This window comes from Macrobrachium nipponense, chromosome 20 (assembly GCF_015104395.2).
Source record: "Macrobrachium nipponense isolate FS-2020 chromosome 20, ASM1510439v2, whole genome shotgun sequence".
NCBI classification, from domain to species: domain Eukaryota; kingdom Metazoa; phylum Arthropoda; class Malacostraca; order Decapoda; family Palaemonidae; genus Macrobrachium; species Macrobrachium nipponense.
In genome coordinates, this window is record NC_061089.1 from 83696889 (window position 1) to 83704388 (window position 7500).

Consider the following 7500-nt stretch of genomic DNA (forward strand, 5'->3'; position numbering starts at 1 on the left):
GTGTAGTGTTCTCCATTAATTTCCCACTAATTATAGCTTGAATGGCGCCTTTGAAGTCGGTATGGATTGTGATGTTGCCTTGTTTATACTGGGAGTCTTCTAAGGCTTTTGAAATGGCTATTAATTCCATTTGGAGTGTGGAGGCGTTGTTAGAAAGTCTCCAACTCTTTTTGAATGAGGCCGAATAAACTGCTGCTGCTGCTACTGGGATGTTGAGATCTACCGACGATCGGCTCCCCTTCCTCGACGTCCTTGTGAGTGAAACGGAAGACGGTCTCCGAACTTCCGTCTACACAAAGACGACTAATCTTGGACTTTGCCTCAACGGTGACAGCGAGTGCCCCGCCAGATTCAAAAGCACGACCGTCAGGGCCTTCGTCAGGAGAGCCCTCTCCCATTGCTCTCTACCTGTCAGGACACTCATCAGGAACTTACCGCCACCTGCCAATAGGAGATCAGCCCGTGCTGGAGCAAGGCTGGCTTAATCTTCAGCAACAGCAACCACACCAAAAACAATCCACGGTCCACCCTCACCTTCTCGGCCTAGAGGATGTCTGGCAGCTCCAGACGAAAACACGCTTCAAGAGAGAGAGAGAGAGAGAGAGAGAGAGAACCGTTAATGACTTTGCTGACTATGATAACTTATCATAACTTATCTGTATAAGTTGAAATATAGGCACCGATCTTGACCCTGTATTTAATTATGACCACCATAGCCTATTTAAGTACTACGGAAAAAGCCGGCATTCGAAAAATAGAGAAGAATCTCTACAAGCGTAATGCTGCTGAAGTAGCCATTACTGTCAATAAAATATGCTTGAGAGAGGGTCTGCTTCCTAAGTATTATTATTATTATTATTATTATTATTATTATTATTATTATTATTATTATAATAGAAGGAAAAGCAGAATTAGAGTTTTCTTATATTATCTAGATACAGTATTGCATTGAGCATATAGTAACCTACAAATATAAATGAAATCACCGATCTGATATGGATATTCAACCCCGGGTAGGCATTACTACAATTTATTAACTGTGAAAATGTCGCTTGTAAAATTTGATTGAGACTTTTTAATAACGTATATGTCATATGAGAACTTTATCAAAAATACTATACCTTTTATTTCCTACCGCGTGTAATTGGCATTACCCTACGTTTAATAAATGCCCTTCTTACGAGAACAATAAACGGCTTTCAAATATTAATTCGGCGACGTAAAAGACGTGGTAAAAAAAAGTATCCTCTAAAACTGAAATAAGACTGAGCAATCTATGAAGGGAGGTCACTTTAGTGCGATTAGAGCTTGGGATTAAATTTGGAAATGTAGTAAAAGATCAGTATAATTAAACTAAGTATGAAAATATTAAGCCTAAAATTCTTGTTTTGAGAAAACAGATTTTCTTGTACAATCTGTCATGCTATATATATATATATATATATATATATATAGTATTATATATATATATATACATATATATATATATATATATATATATATATATATATATATATCTACAGGTGAAAGATAAGAGACGGGTGTCCAAGTCATTGACGAAGGACTGATACATAGTATTAGAAGTAACAACACACACACACACACACACACATACATATACAATACATAACATACATATAATATATATATATATATATATATATATATATATAATTATATATATTATATTACAGAGACAGTACTGACGAACATACACACAACCATTTGAGACTGCAGATCCACCCACAGGCGGGTGTCAAGGTAGGAGTGGCTTCCAAAACTCATTTAGCTAAAATTCACAATATACTCTAAAGGGACACTACCGATAAAGTACCCACCGTATCCGCACCTGATAGATGTCAGGGAGGCGGGTTTGGATATCTCATTAGCAGTTGTCCCCTTTACTGTGTTTACAAATATGATAATCCTATTTCCATATATCTCTACTGCCTACCTTAAAGTTCAAGCAATTTACAAAATTCTTTAAATATTAAAGGATCAAGTCTATGCATCCTTTGACTGATATTCATATTATTGTTGTAACTTGTATTTTTATAAAACTAGATTCAATGATATTCCTTTCCAGTGCGTTATTAGAATACACAGTCCCTTTTGCCCTATCCCAGTTGATAGCATGATTGTTCTCACTAGCATGTACAAAAACACCACCGTTTCCCTGTGCAAATCTCACTCAATTTTTTTATGTTGTTCTATTCTCTTTTTCAGTGTTTTACCCGTTTGACCAATGTAAAAGTGGTCACAAGACTTACATGGCATTTTATATACACATCCATTAGAATCGTCGGGAGAGTTCTTCATAAGTACATGTTCTATTGTTTTATTGTTTTTAAAAGCGACATTAACACCAACATTCTTCAGGAGATGAGGAATATCTTTCATATTATTATTATTCGGCAGTACAAGTAAATTTTTTTATCCTGTAAGGTTCTTTTTGGTTTTGATACAGCCTTTTTGTCGCATCTAATACATTGTCAGGATGTTTCAGTTTCTTGCCTGTATTCCGATTCTTATATATTTCTTCATCTATATATTCTGGGCTACATGATCGTAAAACTCTTCGAAAACATGGATATAAACACTGATTTTATAACCTTGTTGTTTTGCCCAGAACAGAAATTCACATAGGACGAAATTAATATTAGTAGGTTTAATGTAAACCTAATCCTTTAATATCAAAAGAAATTTGCATTGTTTTTAAATGTTCAAGTAGGCAGTATAGATATATGGAAATATGATTACCATATTTGTATACACAGTAAGAGGAACCACTGCTAATGATATTTCCAACCCCGCCTCCTTGACACCTGTCAGGTGTGAATTCGTAGTCTCCTACGGTGGGTACGTTTATCGGTAGTGTTCTTTGAGAGTATATAGTGAATCTAAGCCAAATAAGTTTTAAAGTCACTCCTACCTTAACGCCAGCCTGTGAGTGGATCTGCAGTCTCAAACGGTTATGTGTATGTCATTCAGTACTGTCTCTGTGATAATATATATATATATATATATATATATATATATATATATATATATATATATATATATATATATATATATATATATATATATATATATATATATATGACTTCTATTACTATGTATCAGTCCTTCGTCAATGGCTTGGAAAAAAAGGCTAAACCGGTCAGGACCTACTACACCTCGTCTCTTATTTTTTACTTGTGGATATGTGTGATAAATGAATCACATGCTGAATTAACAAATATTTCATGGTATCATTTGCTCTTCAATCAGTCATTTTCAGAATAAAGAAAATAAATCTGAGGACGGTGCTGTAAGCTGTGTGGTTCAGATTTTAGAAGAAAAATTACACTTATTTACACAGAAAAATTATAGATGAAAAAATGCGTGGTCATCTTCAAGTATTTTGTCAGACTGCAAATGAGCCACCAATGGAATTAATTCGCTATAAAATAATATTGTTTATAAAATATTGAATAAAAAATAGAAATGACTACAATATATAAAAACCTTCATGATTGGGAAATTCTGATAACATTTACCTAATGGGCCACAAATTATAATTGTTGTTGAAAAACTCATATAATTGTGTTAGGGTCATCCATTCAGCATATCCAAAATATGTTCTGTTACACGTTTTTATTGACGGAATATATCAATAATAGCTCCTATAATTAATTATATATTATTACTATAGTATAGGGAATACTTTTTTCCACGAATAATTTATTTCATGAAGTCCTATTTCCATGAATCTTTAATTGATTTTTACATAATAAACAAAAACCAAACAATCTCTCTCTCTCTCTCTCTCTCTCTCTCTCTCTCTCTCTCTCTCTCTCTCTCATTGCGAAAGCTATTCGTATGAAAACGAATAGTAATTTTTGGTTCCTTGCTCGCCATGTGTATCAAAATGTTATAATTATCGACATCATCTTCAATGTCACTCGCTTATTGACAAATGACTGTAGTACTCAGTAATTAAAAAACGTTTCTGTTAGTAGTGCAAATATTTTAAACCTTTAGATTTAAAAAATATTGAATTCCATAATGCTATAAAATTATTGTATTAGTCCGTAACGATTTTATTTATAAAAAAAAATAATTATTAAAAATATTAGTACGACGAAGACTGTTGAGATTTATCTAGGTTTTTTACTCTGTAAAATAATTCATGGAAGATAAATAAAATAGGTATTTGATAAAACTGGCATTATTCCACTTGTTATTTTTATTATTGGTATTGTCATTATCGTTATCTGTTTCCCAGAAATTATATCACTGACATATAACTAATCAAATAGGAAAAAATATCGTTATTCATTTATTTTTTTTTCTTTTTGTGAAAAAGTAATTAGAAACATATAGTGAACATGAGTTTTGCATATATGTTATTTGGCTGTGGTCAATACTGTATTTTGTCGTCACGAGTATTGTACATTTCATCGGATGAAGGAAAGCAGTAGCAAGGATAAGTAGCCTAAGTGCTAAGTTGTGCTAGAAGTTATTGAGGTCAGTAGCGTCATTTCAGATTTTTCTTGGTGGGAACAAAGGTTTAAACATATGGTATGGGTAGGGAGGCGAGCGAAGAGAGCCCTATTAACGGGGGGTAGGGGGCTACTGTAAGCCCTCCGAGAAATATTTAGAAATTTGTGAGCATTTGGAGTATTTTGAAACTATAAAAGAGTCACTTTGGAGTGAAATATTTATTATATTATTATTATTATTATTATTATTATTATTATTATTATTATTAGGAAGTAGGCCTCCTCAGAGGGCAGTAGCATTGAATACAATAGCTGTTTCAACGTCATTTAATTTATATAAAATCTTCTCAATTCTTCTTATTATCTGTTTCTCGTCAGCATGTAGCTGGTGTATTAAGTTTCCTAAGGACATGTAAAGATTTTCATTTGTCTTAAGTTTATTCCTCTAACGTGTCGACAGCGCACAGGCAGTCATTTATGAGAGTTTATAGTAAAGTGAATTAGTGAATACGTTTTACAAGTATTTATAGCATGCAAGGTCGTGTACAATCAATCGGTTGGCGGGTCGGTGGGCAGGGATTTTAATTGGTCGTTCTGCGTGGTCTGGCCGGAGTTATTAGCGTCGGTTAGGTGTTGGTTAAGGTACCCACCTCTTGGGCGGCAGGTACTGCTGCAGGCTGTCCAGTTGACATATCTTCCTCTCGTTCTCTCCCGCTTTCTCTCTCTGCTTCTTCCTCTCTTTCTCTCTCTCTTACTCTCTCTATTTATCTCTCTCTCTCTCTCTCTCTCTCTCTGTCTCCCCCCTCGATCCCTCCTCTATCTATCGTGGCGGTATACGGAGTCGGTTGGTTTCTTGTGCTATTTCTTCTTATGATGGTAGGAAGAAATTCTGTTTCTTTTACCGTGTTAATAGTCGGTTTTTTCTCTAATATGTGTAATCACATATTAGAGGAAAAACCGACTATCAACACGGTAAAAGAAACAGAATTTCTTCATACCATCATAAGAAGAAATAGCACAAGAAACCACCCGACTCCGTATACCACCACGAGAGAGAGAGAGGAGAGATCGAGGGAGAGAGAGAGAGAGAGAGAGAGAGAGAGAGAGAGAGAGAGAGAGAGAGAGGAACAATTAGAGAGAGAAAGAGAGAGACTGAGAAGGAGTGAACGAGAAAGAGAGGGAGAGAGGAACATGCAGAGAGAGAAAGAGAAAGAGTAAGAGAGAGAGAAAGAGAGGAAGAAGCAGAGAGAGAAAGCGGGAGAGAACGGGAAGAAGATATGTCAACTGGACAGCCTGCAGCAGTACCTGCCGCCCAAGAGGTGGGTACCCCAACCAACACCCAACCGACGCTAATAACTCCGGCCAGGCCACCAGATCTGAACGCCTGAGGGAGAGATTTCGTTACCATCCAACGACAAATGAAAATCCTTGCCCACCGACCCGCCCACCGATTGTGCACGACCTTGCATGCTGTAAATACTTGTAAAACGTATCTTATTCACTTTACTGTAAACTCTCATAGATGACTGCCTGTGCGCTGTCGGCACGTTAGAGGAATAAACATAAGACAAATGAAAATCTTTACATGTCCTTAGGAAACTTAATACACCAGCTACATGCTGACGAGAAAAAAATAATAAGATGCAAGTGATTGAGATTCTATATAAATTAATTGCCGTTGAAACCAGCTATTATTATTATTTATTATTATTATTATTATTATTATTTTTATTATTTTATTATTATTATTATTATTATTTATTTCAAAGGTTATGGGGCCAAACCATGTCTTGGGGGCGTCATCAGTGTCTTCATTGGACCAAGTGGCCCCCTTCCCCAAAATGACGACTCTGATTGAGGAATGTAAATTGTATTGATGTAATGACAATGATTGTTATATTTGTGGAAAGAGTTTGCAGTGACTTACTAAACGTCATGAACTTGAAGACTATAGCTCACAGTTCGATGAGCATAAACGGAAGCCTAAATGTTTTTGTGTGTAAATTGAGGAATTTCTCAACGAAACTATTTATTTTATTTATTCTATATATATAAAATATATATATATAATATATATATATATATATATATATATATATATATGTAGTTTATATATATATATATATATATATATATATATATAGTATATATATTATATATATATATATGTATATAATCCACACATCAAAGGGTACTATAGTAGGCAGGGGAAGGGCGCAGGAACATATACACATCCATTTGATACATTTATTGTCAACGCGTTGGCTTTCCTTGATGTTTTAGTTACTAAGGACAATGATCATTTTAACACGACCATTTTTAGGAAAAGTACATTCACCGGACTCGGCTCCAATTTTTATAGTTTTGTTTCATTAATTTTAAAATTAATTCTGTGCATACCTTGGTACATCGGGCTCTATCTCTAACTTCTAATTGGCTCTCTTTTCATTCTGAAATTCTCTTCCTTAAGCACTACTTCCGTAACAACTGTTTCCCTGCCCATCTAGTACTTAAGGTTATTAAGAAAGTTCTTGATAAAAAACTTGCACCCTTAACACCTAAATGTAACGTACCGAAACTTACTATATACGCAAGCTTTTGTTTTTACCCACCAATCAAAACTTTGCCAAGCAGTGTTGCTAAAATTATTGAAAATCATATTGGTGCTCTAAATATAAAATTAATTCCAAAAAATCCTAAAACTATTGGCTCTTTGTTTCCCTTCAAGGATCGGCTCTGTCCTTTGATGACGTCGGGCGTCGTATATGAGTACAAGTGCCCCGGATGTAGTTCCGGGAATTACGTTGGTTCGACTCGGCGTCTCCTCAAGGTCAGGGCCGATTCTCACATGGGCGTGAGTTATCGTACGGGCTGCAGATTGTCTAATCCCGAACTTTCCAATATAAGATCGCACGCTAGAAGTTGCAAGACATCGATCAAATATGACAACTTTAAAATAATTGGCCAAGTCAAGGAACCGCCTGGAGAACTGCTTCTCTTGGCCAAAGTCTGCTAA